General features: G+C 39.0%; 1 long non-coding RNA gene across 2 annotated transcripts in view; it reads left to right on the plus strand.

Annotated features, from left to right (window-relative positions):
* LOC139597156 (uncharacterized) overlaps positions 1 to 20,151 on the plus strand; it is a 133,080-nt gene that overhangs the window by 64,639 nt on the left and 48,290 nt on the right. For both annotated transcript variants that reach the window (XR_011681533.1, XR_011681534.1), the window contains exon 2: positions 10,238 to 10,384. This is a non-coding gene — a long non-coding RNA (uncharacterized lncRNA). The remainder of the gene's footprint in view (positions 1 to 10,237; positions 10,385 to 20,151) is intronic.

Consider the following 20,151-nt stretch of genomic DNA (forward strand, 5'->3'; position numbering starts at 1 on the left):
GGATGATGCTTGATTTGTAATTCTAGAAGTTAACAATTCAGTCTCCTGCAAATCCTGAGTCTGTCAGGGATTTCTCAAGTGATGTGCAGCATAGAAAATGTCCACTTTTATTTTTCTGTTCGGAGTTATTTTATACAAATCAGCCCTGGGTTTACTGGCAGAGGACATAAAAGAGCAGGGTGGTACAAAGGAGGGAAAAGTTGGTTCGTTTTGGGCCAGTACAGCCATTCCCAGAGTTCTTCCCCAACACTACTCCATCCACTTTCCTGAAAGCCAAAGCAATATTAATAAATTTTTTTTAATCCCTGTATAAATTTTATTTTTCAATACTACCATATTCTACATCTCTACATTAATCTGCAAAAGGAGTTCAACCTGAATTTCATGCCTTTGTAATAAAATCCCTTTTTCTCTCTGGTAAGGCATGGCTAGGGCAAGGTGTCTATCAACCATGGCAAGGAAAAGGAAATTTTGTTTTCTCCATAAATAAATGCATTATTTTCAAAAGGATTTTTAGGCAGTCAATACTGTAATTTTTTTCTGATACTTTTTTTAAAAAGAAAGCACTTGAAAATGTCTTGGTTTATTTTAATGCACTTATTTTAGTTAAGATTCTAGGTTTTTCTTGGTCTGATAATTGACTTGGAAATCCAGGTTCTTGTAACTGTCTTTTTCTTGGTGAGAAAGAATTCTCAGGCATCTTTAGTCATTAATTTTACATTAATAGGAGTTCTTTAGCCCTGCACTTACAATGTATATGTCATCTCTGGTACTCTAAAAGTACATTTGATATCAGAAAATAAAACTGTGACTGTGCCAGTGTGTGTGGTGGCAGCAAAGCAGGTGCTGCATGGTGATGAGGAAATCTCCATCCCAGCCCAGCTAAGCTCCCATGTTTGTTTAGCACAGATATCTGTCTGCAGGCTTGCTTCAGCTACCTAAAAATGTGATTTTGCAGCAGAGAATGGCAGCCTGTGTCCCCAGCCTGGCTCGGGGTGTCCACATCCACAGCAAGAAGCAGCTGCTGCCCAGTTTCCATTGACCTCCATCCCTGTGGGAATGGGCTCCTGAGGTGATAAGGATGGGCTTGGCTGTTATCTCTTGTGCTGATTGCTCCAGCCTGGTGCAGGGCTGGGTTCCAGAGCCTGCTCCAGCTGCCCCCTTTGCTGTTTGCCAGGACTGACCCCTGGAAATTCCCCAGGAGCTCAGTGGGAGGAGGTCAGGGATAGGGCAGAGGCTGCCCTGACACCACAGCAGCCACAGCTCTTGCCAGGGCTCTCCCCAGCCCTTTCCAGGAGACTTTGTAATTCTCTTTCTCCCTCTGATACACCTGAGAAGGTCACACAATAACTCTGGGGCTTTTTTTTTTTTTTTTCAATTTGATCATCATGGATTTGTTGTCTTGTTTCTCATGGAGAAATTACCTCTGGCAATGCTAGGGCAGTGCAGGAAATCTCTCATACCCACCCTGGTGGCACAACCCCAGTGCCACCTTGGGACAGCTCTGGTTGGTGGATTATTAATGCTGAGGGTAGAAATTGTGGGGGGAAATCCTTTGCCAATGCTTTAAAAGAAATCAGATTTCCAACATTAATTATGTCATAAAAACATTTGTGCTTTGCTCTCCTAAATTCATGTTGGCTTAAGAGCTTCTGGCTTAGCTCACATCACTTCTTTCATTGCATCTTATCCCTTAATACTTGTTCTTGCTGGAAATGCAGGGCTTCTTCTCAGTCTCAGCACAGAAATCTTGCTTCAGTTTCAAAGTGGACAAGAATGGTTTTTTTACTGGTTTTTTTAAAAAACTGGTTTTTTTAAGTATCTTTTTTCCTCCACAACTGTTTTCTCCAGCTCTCTTCAATTGGGCTCCATGTGATGGTTTTAGACATAACAGCTTCAGTTCGAGTTGCCTCCCTTCAAAGATTTGAAAATGTGCACAGATCCTGATCAACATAAATTAGCATGGCTCTGCCTTCTGTTATCAGTTATTCCAACTATATGAAACAATCTGTTTCTGTTTCAATATAAAATAAGATGGTGTGCACGTTTACAATACATTGCACTTCCAGACATAAGTGGGAATACCTGTTGAAGGGCCCTGTGAGTAAAGACAGCCTGTTAAGGATCCTTTTTATGCATGAGAGGAACATCCATGCAGTCACTGTGTTTGCAGGAACGTGTGGGACTGGTTTGGAATGCAGAATAACATTTCTGCACTGTGACATTGCCTTTTCCTTATTTATTTCTATATTTTTGCTGGGGGGTGAAAGGGTGAAGTGGTGATTCCACATCATTATAATCCATGGGAATTCTGAAAATAATTCAAGGGATTCAGGGCTAAGCTTACACTGGAAAAAACACCAGTGGGAAAGCAGGAGCCAAGAGGTGTCTGCATGGCTACCCTGCTATTGTCTGTCCCTTTTCCTCACAGAAGTCTTGGGAAAGAGGTTGCTGCCAATAATATTAATCTTTATCTTGTGCTGGCACTTAGCTATCAGGATGTCTCTGACATTTGATGGGGTCTGGAACAAACTCTTTTTTTTTTTGTAATAGAATTTTTATGTCTCTGACTAGCCAGGGAAAGGAAGAATGAATTTTGTGAGCACGGAGTAAATATAGACCAGAGCTTTTATTCTTTCCCAAACATTATTTTGCTTTTGTTTTTGCTTTATAGCTAAGGGATGTCAGCAGCTCAGAGCACACTTTTCCATCAATGCCCTTCACTCCAATGTCTGAAATCTCTGGTTCTGTCTGTGCCGCACTTCTGCTGCTCCATGGGGGAAGTGTCACTGCCCACCAACTGAACACATGAAGTAAAAGTGAAATTGAACTTTCCTGAGATATCCCAGGGTGCAAAACAGACACTGCCACCACAGGTGGGAAACCAGGGTGTGGGAGCAGGGGGGATACTTTCATTTATTCCTCATGTTTCATCCCTACATGGAGTTCAGCACCAGGGGAGTGCCCTGAAGGCTTCACAGTCACTGCACTTCTGGGAGAGGGATGGAAAAATTAGGTGAAAACACAGGCAGGTCCTGTCCTTTGCTGGAGTGTGTAAATTTTGGGTGAGAAAAGAGCTGAGAATATGTTGGGCAGGAGCTTCTGGAAATTAGACCAGGTGAGTGCAAGGAAAACACTCAGATTCTCCCTCCTGCATCCTCTGCTTTGACCTCATAAGAAAGAGCACATCTTCCTTCATTAACAGATTGTTTTAAAACAAAAGATGAACTATTCATGAATAATAATACTGGTACAGAGAATATATCTATTAATAAACTCAACAGTCTTTTTTACAAGGTTTTCTACCTGAGCTCTGTTGGTAAATGAGTGCACAGAAGGATCTTGGAGTTTTAATTTTTTTTCCTACTCCATTTATTTTTATACCAGGCCCCACTGGAGGCACCTGGAATATTACAGTTAAAGGCAGCCACAAAAATTTGATTATGTTTAACAAATCATTGCTATGCAGTAACAAGGTAAATTGGGTCCATAGAAATAATTTTCCTAGCATTTAGGAAATCTGTTGATAGAGCAAAACACAAAAGAATAATCTGCAAGGTCTGTAATTTTGATGTTTTATAGTAGCTGAGGTATGTGAATAGATAAATTATCTACTGAGACATCAAAGGGAGGTATTTGTGAGTGGGTAGTGGCTTGGGAAAGAGGGAAGTGATTAGTGGAGTGCCACAGGAGATCAGAATTAGGACCAATTTTGTTCATTTTATAAGCCAATGGTCTGGAAAAAAGAAAAGACCATGCAGCCAAGGCATAGCACACACCTAGGTTCCTGTGCTGGGAGGCAGCGGCAGGCCATGAAAAACAAGAGCAAAATTCAAAAAGATTTGTCCAAGATTCAGACAGATAAGGAGGCATCATTTTAGGTGAGCGGATGTAAATTTTGTGGAGCAACTAAGCAGAAGAGAATAATGTGAGGAAAGACTGCAGGAGGATTTTGCTTCACTGGGGAGTGTGGGTTAAGGGAAATATTTGAAATAATTTAGTGATTTTGAATGTGGATGATTTGGTTTATTTTGCTTTTTCAGTGAGGAAAGACTGTTGGTTTAAACTCCATCTATTTAAAAGCTTCTGTGAAAATTAGATTGAAATGTTTTCCTAAAATCCAGTATTTTCAACTTCCAAGTTTATTAGTAGAATGAAGATCCTGGGTGGTTCTGCCACCTGTTGTCTCACACCAACCCTGGGACCACAGAAATAAGATCATGTCACAGAAGAGGTCAGAAGGAAGGAATGGCTCTAAAGGGCATGCCTGGTGGAAAATACTGGAATATGGATAATTTTAGCAGAGATTTCAGTTCATTGACTAAAAACTGAAAATTAATCCCATTTTTTACTCATTTCAAAATTCCCCTGTTCTGTTTACCAGAGGGATTAAGGAGGTTCCAGAACCCAAGGCATGTTTACTTTTACTTGAACATTAGCAGAAATGGCAATTGCCAAAGAGCACAAATGTCTCTGCAGCAACTGCTCCAATTAAACAACACAGCCATCATTAGAGAATCATTAAACTTTGAGCTTACAACATTTCTTTATTGAAATAACTTCTTCTACAAGCTACCACTGGAATATTTTGGTTTAAGCTATACAAGGGTTTATTATAACTGAAATTTAATTTAAAAAATAAGCTCTAAGCCAAGTACCCTAATAAGAAACTATCATGCTACTTAAGGAGATAAAATAAAACTAAACACTGCTTGAAATAAGGATAATTCCTACTGAAACTTCTTCCTGAAAATTGAGTAATCCCAGTAGTTATTGCATGGTTTCCCATTTTTTAATGTTTTTCCCCTAAAGCTTCACTTCTAGTTTAGATTTGTCTTGGGTAGCTCATGGGTAGAGGATGATCTGCTATTATTAAGCTTTTACCATCACAGAGTTGCTTTCTCTCACTTACTCTGCCCTTAATATTTTTCTAATGCATCTAAAATTTACACAATTTGTTGAAAACACTTGAGTCTGCACAGGTATTTTTTTTTTTTATTCACAAGCCTGAGGTGTTTATTAATGCCTGGAAAGATTTCAGCCTGATCCTTGTCCTAAGGACATTCAAACTCAAAAACGAATCTTGTGCTTTGGAGGCTATTGGAAATTTGACCATGAGAATTACTGCTTATTCAGTTGTGCTAATTCCTTCTTCAATCAGTATGAAAACTCAATGGCTTAATTATTAGCATAATTAATGTTTTAGGAAATGAGAAAATGATTAGCTCGGAGTTGCTTTATGCTGCATGTCTCTCCTCGTGAATAAACAAGAATCCTCAGAACTGGATGTGAGCAGGTTCAGCTGCCATGAGCTGAGAGCTGCAGAGCCAAGGCTCAGAGCTGCCCAATTTCCCTGCCCAGTGCTATTGAATATTGCCTGGTGATGAAGTGCCTCTCCCTGAGAGTTCCAATGGCAGGACGAGTCATTTCATCTTTGTCCAAATAATGGTGTGTTTTGTTTTAGGTGATATCTGGCTTCTGAGGCCAATAAATGCCTTTTCTGGCGGATGGATGTTTTATGTGAGGCTGTGTATTCCCTTTGAGTTATGTGGTATTATCAAAAAAACCCAGAAAAGTGTATATTTTCCAAAGGTTTGTAATTGTTTTCATCTTTTTTTATATTTCTGCTTCACCTTTTGAGCACTATAAACTGTGATGGTCTTCTTTCAGCAAAGGTTGAAGGGATCTGTTTCATTTTTAAAGTGTTTTATTTTTTATTTCCTATCGGAGCAGGGAATCAAATGGGGCTGTTATGGAATGTTTTTCCTTGTGGCATTCATCGCCTTTGAGCTCCCCACGAGATGGGCAGGCTTGAGGAGTGGAGGATCCTAAAACACAGGTCCTGGTCCTGTGTGACTGGAGGCTGAGACCCCTGATTACCCTGATTATGTGGGGATTCATTAGGGATCTCCTGGAGGAGGAACATCAGAGCCATGGAGTGTCTCTGGTGGAAACTCATCCTGTCTTAAAAGTACGATTTTGTACAGGTCTTTCCTGACTTGATCAATATCTGGCATCTTTAATATCTGTCTTTTCCAAGACATTTTCTCCAAGTTCACTCCTGTGCCTTTAGGAGTAGGAAATTACCTTCTGCACTTTTCTGGCCAGTCTAGGTCCTCACTGAAATTCCAAGCATTTGTGCCAGCTTGGAGAACAAGGAATCCATGGCCAGCTTGAGGAGGTGACCTTGGTTTTCTTCTTGACATGTTCCTCTTATTTTTTATTTTAGTATTATTATTATTACTAATGTTTACTTTTTATTTTATTTATTTCCCATTTCAGATGGGAATTAAAAAAGCTGTCTACCTGGAGGTGCAGATTCTCTTAAGAGTGTGACAGTGTGGGACAGCCACTAAAATTCTTTGTGAAAGAAATGTTCTGAGCTTTAAAAAAACTGAATATGTATCTTCATAGTGGACTGTCCAAGAAAGTGTATGGAAGTGGCAGGATTTCACTGCAAATTCTTTAAGTTTTCTATGTTTGCCTTTGTCATTTGAGGTGTTACATCTGTGAGTAACAGCACCAATATAGTCCGACCCACTTGTTCCAATCATTCCTGTGCTTGCCAATTTTCCTAGGTCAGATTTGGCTCAGTTTTATACGTACAATGTGTTTGGGTTTAATTTGCTGTAATCTATAACTTGCAGACGAATATTTTAATTTTTCCTGAGACATAAAACCTGTGGGCTAAAGCCCTGCAGTACCAGGGTGCTCGTGTTATCTGGCAAGGGGCTTGTGCTGCCAGTGGCAGCTTGGGAGATGTTGGGTAAAACAGAGGAGTTGGTGATTTACAGGAAAATCCCAACAATCCTCATGGGCTGCTTTCCAATGCAGTGTGAGATATCTGCAGCTTTGGCTTTTTGCTGTTCACAGCCCCCAGATACAAAGTGAAATAAGATTTCAAGGTGTGGAAACTGAGTTTGGTTTAAAATCAATTAGCAGCTCTTCTCTCTGCTGGGTTTTCTACTTCCTTTTTCCCTGTTCTAAATCACAATTTGTGCTCTCTGAGGGCAGCACTGCTCAGAGCACTGTTTTAGACACCTGTATTAGCTGGGAAATGCTATTGATTGTGTTTTTCCCTAAAACATCCTGCACTCTGTGCTCAGGTTTCTCATTGGCAATGGGATCTACGTGCTCTGCAGTGTTGCAGCACCAGATCTCGGTCAAACACTTGTTTTGTAACATCACAAGAGCAGTGGAAAATTAAGTGTTTATTACAGAGTGAGGCAATCCCATTGCTCATATTGTAGTGGGATGAGTCAATGTGATCTGATTCTGATGAAGACTTATGGAGTCTAAAAATAACTCCTCCCCAGAGCAGAAAAATATGTGAAAATATACAGTCTATCCCTTAAATCCTGAGCATTAAGTTAAATTAATAGGAGAACTTGTAGAGTGCATGATTGAATCCATGAGGGATGTAGTGTGATAGTGTATATTTGCCTAAAAGCTCGCTCTGACAGCAAAAACAATGTACCACAGTATGTTTCTTTCTTATCTAATGGAAAGAATAACACACAGAGGCTCAGTTCTTGTAATGAAAACCCCCACATTAATTTTATTTTTTGATGTGTCATTGTAATTCAAGAGATGTTTTTAATCTCAGGATTGCTAGGGCACAATAAAGCATTTAAAAAGTATTTGGCAAAGATCCCTGTGCTTAGCAACAGCTCCTTTCATTTAAAACTGTTTTTTGAACCAAGCTATTCAAAGCTTTGTTCCACTTATTAAAATAAAGTATCTTACTTCAAACAAGTGTTTCAGAGAACATAATCAAGAGGAGAGCATTCAAATACAATGCACAGAAAACATAAAAGGTAGCAGCATGAAAAACTCCAGGACTTTGTGTATGTTTCCTTGTTTTTCATTAAGAAAAACTGTATAAAAATATAGTCACTACCTTATTTCTCTTTGTGCCTTTATTTGATAGTTAATGTTACATTTCTTACCACGTTCTGAAATTCATTGCTAGATTTAAAGTAAAATTTAAAAGCTGTGCAGTATTTAATGAATGAAATATTGCATTAGTGGTGTGTTTTCCAGTCACCTAGGTGACATAAGACAGCACAAGAGGAGCTAAATATAGAATAAAATCTATTTTTTGCTGTTGGCTTTGTGCTCTGCTGTGAACTGCAGTGTCAATTCATGACACAGTGTCACCGTGGAAGCTTTTTCCAGTAAGGTGAAGACAGGCTGAGCTTCATTATGTAACTTCACATTAAGAATTTATTTCAGATTTTCATTAATGTCATTTTGGTTCAGCTCTGCCTCTCAAGTTTGTTTTCTCTCAATAGCAGAGGCATTGCCAAGGCAATGATGGCTCCAGGAGCTGCCCAAATGCAGTTTTCCAGCACAGGTGAAGGGATGCTGCTCCTTCCTTTGTGTTTCCTTGTTCACCTGCACACTTTAGAAAGCAGGGATGGATTCATCATGCCACGCTCCTCCTCTGTGAAGAGATTCCAAAGGACATTTTGTGGGATGCCAGATGCTTTTCCTGGTCCTGAGTGCTCAGTTCTCCCTGAAGTTAAGAGAGCTTGAGGTGAGGACGAAAGAGGACCGAGCATAAGGAATAATCTTGTCCTGCAGATTTGCTGGTTTTAAATTTTGTTTAGTTTAGAAATGAGAACCCCAGACTTGAAAAATTCCCCATCATCAGAAGGGCCTGGATCTGTGGCTCTGGCTCAAGCTCTGACCTCCTGCCTCAGGCTGTGGCTGTAGGGTTGCAAACACAGCCAACAAAGCTCCGACCCCTCCATGGGTTCATGGGAAATCATCTTGGCTATTGTGGATATAATTGATGAAATTGTCATAATCTACCAGAATTTTGGGGGTAAAGCCTGAAAAGGAGCTTTGAACAATGGTAGCTCTGCATAGATCATGCTGTATAACTTTTTCAAGATGGCAGTGACTGTAAAATCAATGCAATTTTTGATCTCACGTTGTGTGGGCAGAAAAATGGTTATTTCCAAGATGTTAAAGAGCTAATCTATTCTGTTAAGTTTTTGTATCTTGCATAGATATAGCTGATTTCTTTTTTTTTTCTTTTAATTTTACAAACCAAGTTGGGAGCCTTGACATTTATTGGGCCCCCATATTTTTCATTTATATTCTCTCTAGTCTTCACCATCTGTTATGACAGTAAATAAGTTTCAAATAAGCCATATCTTCCTCAGCATGAGTTGCTTTTTCTGCAAAAAAAAAATTAAAGTTGCAGTTGGATGTGATATTTGAAGTCACAGCTTGTCTTCAAATATTTAGTAGCGTATTCCTGTGCCAAGGGATATCAATCTGCCATTTGCCTTGCTTACAGTATAATAAAGATTATCCAAGCCCTTCTTTCATAGATATGTCAAGGCTTTTAATTACTATAGCTCAGGAAGTAGCTCTTTCCACGGGCTTTTTCCATTTTGCTTTGGATTAATATGGCTCCTTCTTCTCTTTTTGCACATTAAATTCCAAAAGGAGGATGGAGTGTCTGATTTTGGGGGATGTGATCTTCCCTTACAAATAAATTCTTTGGCTATACCAACAGCACTTTTGTTGTTGTAGAAGTCAGTGTTTGATGGATACTTCAGATGTTGGTACAAAAAACTCAGGAAATTCTGCACAGGAGTTGTTGGGATTTTTAGTTCTGGTATAGGCAGGCTGAGGGTAAATTAAAGGTAAATTCTTTTTGTGTCTTTCCTTTATTCCATACAAGAACGCTCCATTGAGAAGGGTTGAGACTTGGAAGTCACCTTTTTACCAACATGCCACTTTGCTTTCCAAATTTATCTCTTCCCTGGATTATGAATATTGTGTCACATGGAGACATTTTCCTCATCCTTGGAGGACAGTGGTGCAAAATCACAGGTTGGTTTCACTGTTGTCTCCTAAACTGCAACAAATCACCCTGAAACTCTCTCAAAGTAGCTCCTCTGACAAGGAGGAAATTTCGACCCATTCCACTCAAAACTGGAGACATTGCCAGAACAGCAAACATTAATGTTTCTTGTGGATTGTGTTTTTTACAGATTTACCTGTTCCCCAGGAACTTCCCAGATGTGTTAGAGGTTTTCTAGGATAAACCAGGAATAATCAGACATAAATTCTCCTCGTCCCTTCCACCCATCACACTGTGTAATTCTGTGGCTCCAGCTGGCCCCATCCCAAATTATCTTTTTGCCCCATCCTTTGATGTTTCTGAAGGCTGCACATATATTTTATGGGTGGATTTTAAAATCTGATCTTTCTTCAGTAGGAACTGGTACTTCCAGAATGGCACCAAAGAGAATATTGTGACTGAACATCAGCTCTGCAAAACAAAAGGAGTTTGGCTGCAGTTTGATTTATGTGGAAAGACTCAGGCAAATTCTGCACCAGCCACAACATTCATTATGCAAAGGTACTTTTGAGTAAAAAACAGGTTTTACAGCATTAAAATAATGTTCCTGTTATAGTCAAAACTGATGCACAATTAAGATTAACCCTTTTGTTTGTAAGAGGATTTCACTTTCATTTCAATGTTCATAAGCTTCTTACTATAAAAGTAAAGCTTTTATTTTTATGTATGCAGTTGTTTTTCCTTTTCACCTGTAAATAGAGTAATTGCACTTTTTTATGATTTTCCAGTATTAGATTAGTTTTATAGCATGTTCTGAAATTTCATTCTCTTTCAGCATCAATCTTTGTTTTGTTTTTATTACAGAATTATACTTACAAATAACATCATTTCATAACAATAAACATAAAAATACAATGCAATATAGCAGTTACAGCTTTATAGAGTAAACATTTCATTTGGAAGAAAATTCCACTCTCACACTATTATTTCACAAAAGCAGCAGGGTCAGAAACTCTGAGGGTTAATAACAAAGCTGTTTATATCCTAAAATGAGGGGACAAATATTCAGGTGTCAATGACTACACCTGTGAGAAAACACAGAAAGAGGGTTTCTTGTCCACAGCTTAATTTTTTTGAAGAAGGGGTCTTAGACAAAAAAAACCTGATTTTCAATTTGGAGTTAGTGTACAAGGTAGGGTAAATTGTATCAAAGCCAAATGATATTCCACAAAATTAAATTTCTTTCACCTGACGTTGCTCAGTGCCAGGTATTTCAAGAGAATTAAAAATTTTCCATGCTACTCTTGCAGACTAAGCACACTCTGGGTAGTGTAGAAAGATGGCAAATATGAAGCCAGAAGATTAGTGCAAGGCAGGAGTTGCTTAAGCACAACATATTTTTCTTAGACTTAGAAGAATTTTCCAAGGTGCTGAATGGAAATAGGTGTGAAAAGAAGAAATACCAGTCAGGAGATTTGGAGTAGGGAAGGGTTTTGCCTTAGATGAGGATAGCTCTTGATCTGATCATTTGCCAAATTCTCTCTTTTCTAAATACACATTTGCTTATTTAAAACACTGTCCTGGACCAGCCTCTTTTCCTAGCTTTCTTTTACAGTAGTTTTAATATTAAATTAGAAATATTTTTGGAATTATATCCACGTCAAATAGAAAATTTACAATTAGAAAGATCTTCTGGACTAAGAGTCCAATTTTCTGATAGCTATATGTCATTTTGATTTTTGTCACTTTGCAATGCAAAAATGTACTTAAATTTACACTGAAGAATTAGAGAATTCTTTTAGAATTACATTAATCTTAATTGAGGAATTTTGTCTTGTGATACAGTGCAAATTTTTTCCCACATGGAATGGCTTCATCTGAGGTCCCTGGCACATCCTGTAAATTTTCGTCTCTAGTGCTCAGCTAAAGCACTTCCATTTTACTAAGGTAAAGTTTCATTTTTCAAAGATTCTTCTTTAGAAACCCAAGATCTGTTTGCAAGTATCTCAAGTCAGAGCTTTTTCCTAGATTTACTTAATTTCTTCATTTTTAAGTCGTAGTTAGTAAAGAAATGATCTGCAAAATGAAACAAGGTGAATTGTCCTTGCACTGTTTGGTTGGTTTTTTTTTGGTTTTTTTTGGTTTTTTTTTTTTTGTCCCTTATTTCTTTATTTTCAGCATTTACAAGTAATGTCCAATTATGGACTACAGACTCCAATTCCCAGTTCCCCTTCCCTTTTCCTGTTCATTTCTAGTCAATATATGTGATTGATATTGTCAGTTTTGCAGCACTTTGTCCTTTCTCTGTCCTCTAAGACACCAATACTTGCCCTGAGACCCTGTGAACAGTTTTCCAGCTGGCAGATGATCAGCTCCTGCTAATTTGAAAGGGTCTGTTTTAGTCAATGCTTCCTGACCTCTTATTTCTCCATTCTAGGCTGAGATTTTACCTCTTTCTTGTTAATATTTGTGGCAGTCCCATCCCTGCCTGGCCATGGAGTGAAGGTGGGTGCACAAAGCTGAAGGTTTTAGCCCATAATTGTCATTTGTTGGTGATGCCATTGAATCTGGAACTGCTGAGCCACTGTTCCCACTGCTGGCCTGCTCACAGCACAACTTCTTTTTTTGCTCTGATAACCTCAGTGTTTCTTGGTACTTGCCAATGTGTCCTTCTGAGAGTAATCCTGTGTTATTGCAGGACCTGCTTTCTGTGGGCTTCTCTCCATGACATCAGCAAGTATTTCACTTTTGGAGTGCTCATCATTTGATCTACCTGCTTAAAACCAACAGATTTTATTTTGCTGCGTTTCTTTTTTTAAGGTTCTGAACTTTCCCATCCCATTCCACTTGCTTGATATCCAAATTCTCAATGAGCTTCTTCCTACAAATATAAAAAAACATTTTTTGCAGTACCTCCTTCAGTTGCAAAAGCTGTCATTGATGCTTTATAAGAATTTGCAGGCCAATTTGTGTTTTATTTCCTTTACAAACAGTAAAATCTTCCTGTCTTGGCAAACTCTTTTTTAGTGATTCTACCAGGGTCTCAAAAAGCCTCACCCAACCTAATTTTCTTGCTCTGGTATTCTGTAGTAGATAGTTATCATGATAAATGCACATGTTCTTTATCCCTGTATGTAATCTTGCTCTTTGCATTGCTGATCTTGAAGTAAATATATAAAGTGTTGTCTTATAACAGAGACAAATGATGGGAGAGAAGAGGCAGAGCCCTGGAGTGCCATCCTTCAAAGTCCATCTCTTGGAGGCCTAATTCAGCTGTAGGAGCAGAGAGGGCAACCTTGTAATATTTGCCCTTTGAAATGCTATCTTTCACAGGTGACCTTTAAGCTAACTTGGGAGTCTGACAACCTGGGGCCTCAGCACAAGATCCTTGTCTCTGTCAGCCCCTCACAGCTGCTGTCCCCTCTGCCTTTGTCCCTCCTTCGGATTTGATCTGCCTGGCTTCATAACTTCTATCACTTCTCCTAAAATGCAATTAGCACACTGTTCCCTTTCTCTTCCAGGTGCTTCTCTGAGTCTGTGGTTCTGTTGTGTTCTTTACAGACCTTATTCCTTTCAGGTTTAATTTCTTGTCTCCAGTAACAAAACCTTTCAAGGACATTGCAGTACTCTGGGGAGATTCAGGGTCCCACAGCACTGCACACTCATCTCGGAACCTGAGCAAATGTAAACCATGAAGTTAATCAGGAAAGAGCTCAAACACTCTTGTGACCTGGAAGAAGTGAAATATCCATGTGGCAGCATACAAAATTAGGGAAAACTATATGAAATGCTGTGGAGTCCCCACTCCTCTGGATTACCCAATCAGCCATTGCCATCTCTAGCCGTGACGATTGTCCAGGTGTGCTCCTGCCTGTCAGGCTGTGACAAATGCAGGTGTGTCTAACAGCAGCTTTTAGGAATTCAGGCATCCATTTCCACAGTTTTTGGAGTGCTGAACCAAAGCTATCCATTCAATAAACAAGCTACAAAAGTTAGAAGGCAGATTCTTACAAATGCAGGTGAAAATTCAGTGAAACCTTTTGTAAGAGATCAGATCTGTATTAAAAACTCCAGGAGATATTTCTAGTTTCTTTAAAAATATTCTTTGAAAATTCTTCTTGGGGTCCACACTTCTCCTAAGGGCTACTTCACTGAAAATTCCTCCTGCTGAGGAATCCTGTTGGAGCTCACACCTTCAGCCCTGGTGACATTTCCAAGGTCCCTCGGAAGCAGAGGCTGTGTTTTCTGGGACAGCAAACATTTCCCCACAACCCCTGCAGCCAGGGCCCTTCTCCCACCCCGTTTCTCTTCGCTGTGCAAAAGCCTTGACCTGAGATGGAATTTTGGCCTGGAATTTGGCCTGGAATTTGTGTTTTTCCAGTGTATTACCTGTCAGCCCTTTGTCCCTGGTTAGCCAGCAGCAAATGGAACCCCACTGCTATCTCTGCACTTCTCCTTTTTCTGGACTGAATTGTGTTCTTTGCCTTGTCAGTGCTTTGGGGTTTTTATCTGTACAATTGTTTCCTTGGTTGACTCCAACGTGTTTGTTTTTCTAAATGATAGCCAGCCCCTGTTTTGGTGTAGCTCCATATTACTTCATCAATCACTTGAAGGGGACGTTGACACAGTGTTAGGTTCTTTTGAGTAAAACAAGGCTGGTTTTATTATTTTGTTGTGTATTATTTTCCACTATTCCCATTGGACTGGGAAAATTGAGTTTTCATAGGCCTAATCTTCTCAGCTAATGTTATGAGCTAAAGCTAAGTAGCATTTGTTGGAAAACAAGAGGTTCATTTTGTACTCAACTCATTCTTTTGTTTGGTAGAGATGTAACAGATACTGTGCAGGAATTCAAACCAGGCTTTTTTATTCACTGTATAGCTCAAGTTCTGTTTAGATGGTTGCTATTTAACTGGTTGCTGTTTATATTTCAAATATTGCAAATATTATTATTAATATTGCAAATATTGCAAAAAGAGAAATTTTTTGACTCAGTATCTATAGTTGAAATAATGTCATGTAATGCAAAGAACAAATTTGTAAGAGTTGTGCAGGATGATCTGAAGGGAAGAGACAACAGGAAAGAGAAACAGAATTTACAAAAGATCCAAACAGAAAAAAAAACCTCAGGTTTGTCCAGAAAAAGGCCTGTGGCCATCAGATATGAATCAATTTGTTAGATGGATTAAAGGCCATGTGAAGGGTGAAAGGGAAATGGGTAAGATGGAGTCAAAAGTCTTTTCTCTGCTGGAGAAGAGCAAGTTTAGCAAAGTTAGAAAGTACTGGTGGGGTTGTAATTAGTAGCAGTATTTTGGGGAAAGGAGTAAAATGTATGAGTGGTTTCTGTTCTGGGAAGGAAGGAAGGAAAGCTGCCAGAGGAGAGGGTTGCTGGGTGTGTGAGACCGTGGATGGAGGCTGGGGAAAAGTGACACATTCACAGGGACTGTGCATTCCTGCAGGAAAGCAGAACACACAAAACTGGGTGCTGTTCCCCAAAATCGTCTGTTTTGCAGAGAATCTGAAGTGCTGAGGGGTTTGTGTAATAGATCTGTGCAGGAGAGAGATGGGACAGGATTTCTGTTCAGGACATCCAGAACGAGGGAACAGAGATGTCAGGCAAGATCAACTCACTGGGGAGGAACCACCTCATGCTGGATGTTCTCCAGGTGAGCTCCTGAACACACAGGGAGGAACTTTGGACATTCTGCACATGCCAGTAGTGAGTGTGAGTTTTTATGGTGTATTCTTGTATTCGTGGCTGCTTGAATTAGACTTTCTAGTCTTTTCAAATTCTCATCAGGTAAGAATTTTTAAATGTTTTCAAAAATTTTCGCATCGTCTTCCTCAGATCATTGTTACAGATAAAAGCAGAATTTTTTTATGGAATAGCATACACTTGTCAGCAGTATAGTTTCACCTTTCTCCCCCATCATTCTATGATAATATTTATTTCCTGATTACACCTGTTCAGCTATGTTGGATCTGCCTCCTGACAAGTTTAATACAGTTGATGGCATTGATTTAGAATTGTGTAAAGTCTATGAGTGGAATTTTCTTTTTCTTATGAAAATATTAGAATGGCTAGAAAATGTAAGTTTTTTATACAAGTTATATTACATTAAAAATGTAATATATGTATTTCATATGCCTTGGGACTAAACCTTGAACTACTCTGTTCATCCTTTGCCACAGTGAACACTGATCACTTTCTTCTACCAAACATTTCCTCCTCCTTAGAGAGCTTCAACATTTGTAAAGAAACTTTCCCTCTTATTAATTATTATTACTTTCTTTAATCAATGATCTTGAAAAACTAACAAATTTCTAAAATCCTCTGTAACTATCATAATCCACACAGCTGGCATAACAACTATTTAAAAAAATCCATGTGTGGGGTTTAGTGCACTGTCCAGTGTCTAAAATTCTGACTTTATTCTTACACTGACAGACTTGGGAATAACAGACCTCTGGCTGGGGAAAGCTCAGGTGTCTCTGCTCCTTCTCCAGGCCAGGGGCTGGAGTAGAAGCACAAACTGCAGTGGGAAGCCCCTGTGGCAGGAATTTTTGGGGAGATTTTGCTCCCTGGGATCTGTCTGGTGTTCCATGTGCGGCCACTTCCCTCGGCCAGTGCAGAGAACGTGGGGGCTCTGCTCCCACTGAACAAAGATTCTTCTCCATGAGTAATTTTCTTGCCTGTCGTTTTTTGGATAAGAAGCAATTTTTAAAATGTGTTGTCAGAAATCCATCCCTTATGCAATAAAAAACTCAAAAGCTGTGCCTGATGACATACAAGATGTCCAGATCTGCATTGGCTCCTTCTCTGCAATCTGTTTACAAAAGTTAAAAAATGCAGCAGAATGAGTTGGTTTGTAAAGGTGCTTTTTTGAATGCTAAATCATAGCTGCAAAAAACTGAAACACTAAAATTTGTCTTGTTTCACTACATGAGAGTCATCTGAAACAAGTTTTATTTTAAATTGAAACAAAAGATAACACAAATAGAACAGAAGAATAAAGTACACAAAGTCCATTCCTCTCTCTCTCAATGGGAAGAATTGTATTAATTCAATTTACTTGAGGCTTCTGTGGCAGTCTGTGTATTTGCAAAAAAATCTGAAAATTATATATGTGCAATTACTATAATCTTTTCCAGAAGTATTAATCTTAAACTGTCGAGTTCTCATTAAAATCCCCATCAAAATACTTTTGATGACACTTTTAACCCAAATATTAATTACTAATACATTTTGAATTTTAAAAGTGCATATGCCAGATATTTCAAAGTTGTATTTTGATCCTGAATGAGTAATCTGCCTTTTAGAACTCTGATGTACCTCATTTGCCATTGATGTAATGTGAGCTAAAGGGCTTAGCATATCTAAAACTAATTCAATAATTTTATGCTGCTCTTGAGATTTCTTTAAGCCTGTGAGGAATTGGAAATTCCCAAACAGTGGTGAGGAAACACTGAAAAGAGAAGTTTTTCTGTCTAAGGTTTGAATGGAGTCATATTTCTGCTGCCTCTAACCACTCTCTTTTAGCCATGCTAACAAAGCTGTGAACTTCTGGAATTACAGAAATGGAATTAGAGGAATGGCAGCTGAGCCCAGTGGGTCCTTGCCAGTGCATTTTGGTGGTTCCCTTTGAAGGGCGCTCCTTGTTCCCCTCACTGAGAACATCCAGGGACCAAAATCCTGCACTCCTTGTTCCCCTCACAGAGAACATCCAGAGAAAAAAATCCTGCACTCACAGAGAACATCCAGGGACCAAAATCCTGCACTCACAGAGAACATCCAGGGACCAAAATCCTGCACTCCTTGTTCCCCTCACAGAGAACATCCAGAGAAAAAAATCCTGCAGTCCTCATTTCCCTCACAGAGAACATCCAGGGACCAAAATCCTGCACTCACAGAGAACATCCAGGGACCAAAATCCTGCACTCCTTGTTCCCCTCACAGAGAACATCCAGGGACCAAAATCCTGCAGTCCTCATTTCCCTCACAGAGAACATCCAGGGACCAAAATCCTGCACTCCTTGTTCCCCTCACAGAGAACATCCAGGGACCAAAATCCTGCACTCCTTGTTCCCCTCACAGAGAACATCCAGGGACCAAAACCCTGCAGTCCTCATTTCCCTCACAGAGAATATCCAAGCATTTACCAGATATTTTTACCATGGTCTTCCACAAGTGTATAAAAATGTGAACACAGGGATTGAGACAATGTTGGCATACAGAGAAATATTATTTTTTTTTTCTTTAAGGTGTTTAAACTTTCAGAGAAGCAGGAAATTATCATTTATACATACCTGGCATTGTATAATTTCATGTTGTTCTCCCTTGACTCATGTAAACTACAGAGGAATGGCAAAGGTTACCTGCGTCATCCAATCTGTTTTAAAAAAATATTTTTATTTGCTCTTTTAGCCCAGGATGCTCTTGCTGGTTTGAGAATGTCCATGTTTTTCCTTGTCCTTAATGAAAATATTCAAAAAGCTGGAAAAAAAATTATATTAGTCTCATTAAGGTACCTTTCAAGCTCTAGCCATGAGGACTGAATTAGGGAAGAGTATTTTTATATTCCTGAACTACAAAGGGAATGATTTACACTTGACTGGGCACTAAAATGATCTTTAGAGAGCAGTATTAGGCTGAAATATAAGGATCATGAATAAAACTTCAGAGGGAAAAAGAACCTCAGTCAGTTGGTTTGGGTTTGGTTTGGTACCAGAAGAAAACCTCACTTTAAATGTGAAATGTCGTGAAACACTTCACTCTCTTCTGAGGCAAAAACTTGAATTCTCACAGGTCTGGTTCAGATTCATCACAAGTTCTGCTGGTTGGCTGAAACCAATTCCTCCAGAAATGCAGGTGTGAACTCCAAAAAAAGAGAGTTTCTATGCAAAATGTGTGGTGTTTGGTGTTAGAAGTGAGTTCAGGGAGCCAGTCTCTCAGCTTTCCATGATTTCCAGCTCCATCTGGGCCTGCAGGGGCAATGCCATGGATTTGGTACAATTCTGCTTTTTTAGAGGCTATTTATTTATTTATTTATTTATCTATTTGATGGGGCATTGAAATATTCTTACTGAACCCACGAGTATCAGCTAATGCTACGTGGGGAAGGAGCAGGGGAAAAGCCCTGTGAATTTTTAATGTACCAGAAATATTTGGTGCACCTGTACCTCCGTGAATTAAAATATTCTAGTTTTGAGAAAGATAATGTGAAGTATCTACATTACTGTTTTATACAGTATTACCTTCTCCAGAAGCAATAGCACTAAAAAAATTAAAAGCAATTTAGCTGCACTAATATTTAGTTGTTTTCAGCTCTAAATGTTTCATTTCTTCAACTATAATTTAATTTATCATAAGAAGAACTTTAAACAAGCTAAAATTGCTATTTGCAAAAATAACCACCGTGATGAGATTAAAATCACAATTTCTCAATTTGCCTGTGGAAACATATTAATGTAATGGATTCTGTTCTGCACTGAATGACAGACAGATTGATGTGTCAACAGAGAAAAGAGTTATAACCATCAACGTGTCTCTCATTGTTTGACAGTGATTTACTACTGTCCAAAAGTCTGTTAGCTCAACTTTCAGACTGAGTTATTCAGACTTACTCAGAGGTGTCACCCCTCAGAGGCTTTGTCTGTCAGCCCCTGCTGCTGCAGGGGACCCCAAAGTCCTCTTGGAACTTCTCCTGCTGTAGGGACAGGCTCCAGCTCAGGGTGCAGATCTGGGCTTTAGAATGGCTCTGGTGGAAACTCAGAGCTGCATTTCATTTTTATGATTTCATTTTCAGGCCTGAAAGGCACTTTTTTAATATTGAATGGATAATCCTGGTGAATGCCCAAATTCTGTAAAACCAGAAAATTTCTAATACGTGCATGATCAAGGCAACAGAGATCTTGGAGATGCAGCATCTTCACATTATTTAATGAATGGGTAGCCCAGGATTTGATATGGAATGAGTATAATTCTAACACCTAAATATTAATTTCTGTGCTGTTATACCCCAAACTTCAGCTCAGGCAGTGGGGAAAGCCTTGAGGTCCCAAATCCTTGCTGAATCAGCAGGAAGAATCCCTTTTGCTTTCAGCTGTTTTAGAGTCAAATCATCATTTTTTCTCTGTGCTATCACTGGATTTTCAGAATTTATTGCATTAGAATATTTTCATTTACCATTGATAATTTTTGTCTTTCCAATTTTAATTGTGTCTACCTTTATTTATGATCTGATAAAACAACTTGCTGATGATTTTAATGCAAAGAAAAGCTGGTCTTTCTTAGTTGGTTAGCTTAATAATCTATTTGATTAGAGCTT

This window comes from Agelaius tricolor, unplaced genomic scaffold (genome assembly GCF_023055355.1).
Source record: "Agelaius tricolor isolate 1412-34295 unplaced genomic scaffold, bAgeTri1.0.p SCAF_17, whole genome shotgun sequence".
Classification (NCBI taxonomy): domain Eukaryota; kingdom Metazoa; phylum Chordata; class Aves; order Passeriformes; family Icteridae; genus Agelaius; species Agelaius tricolor.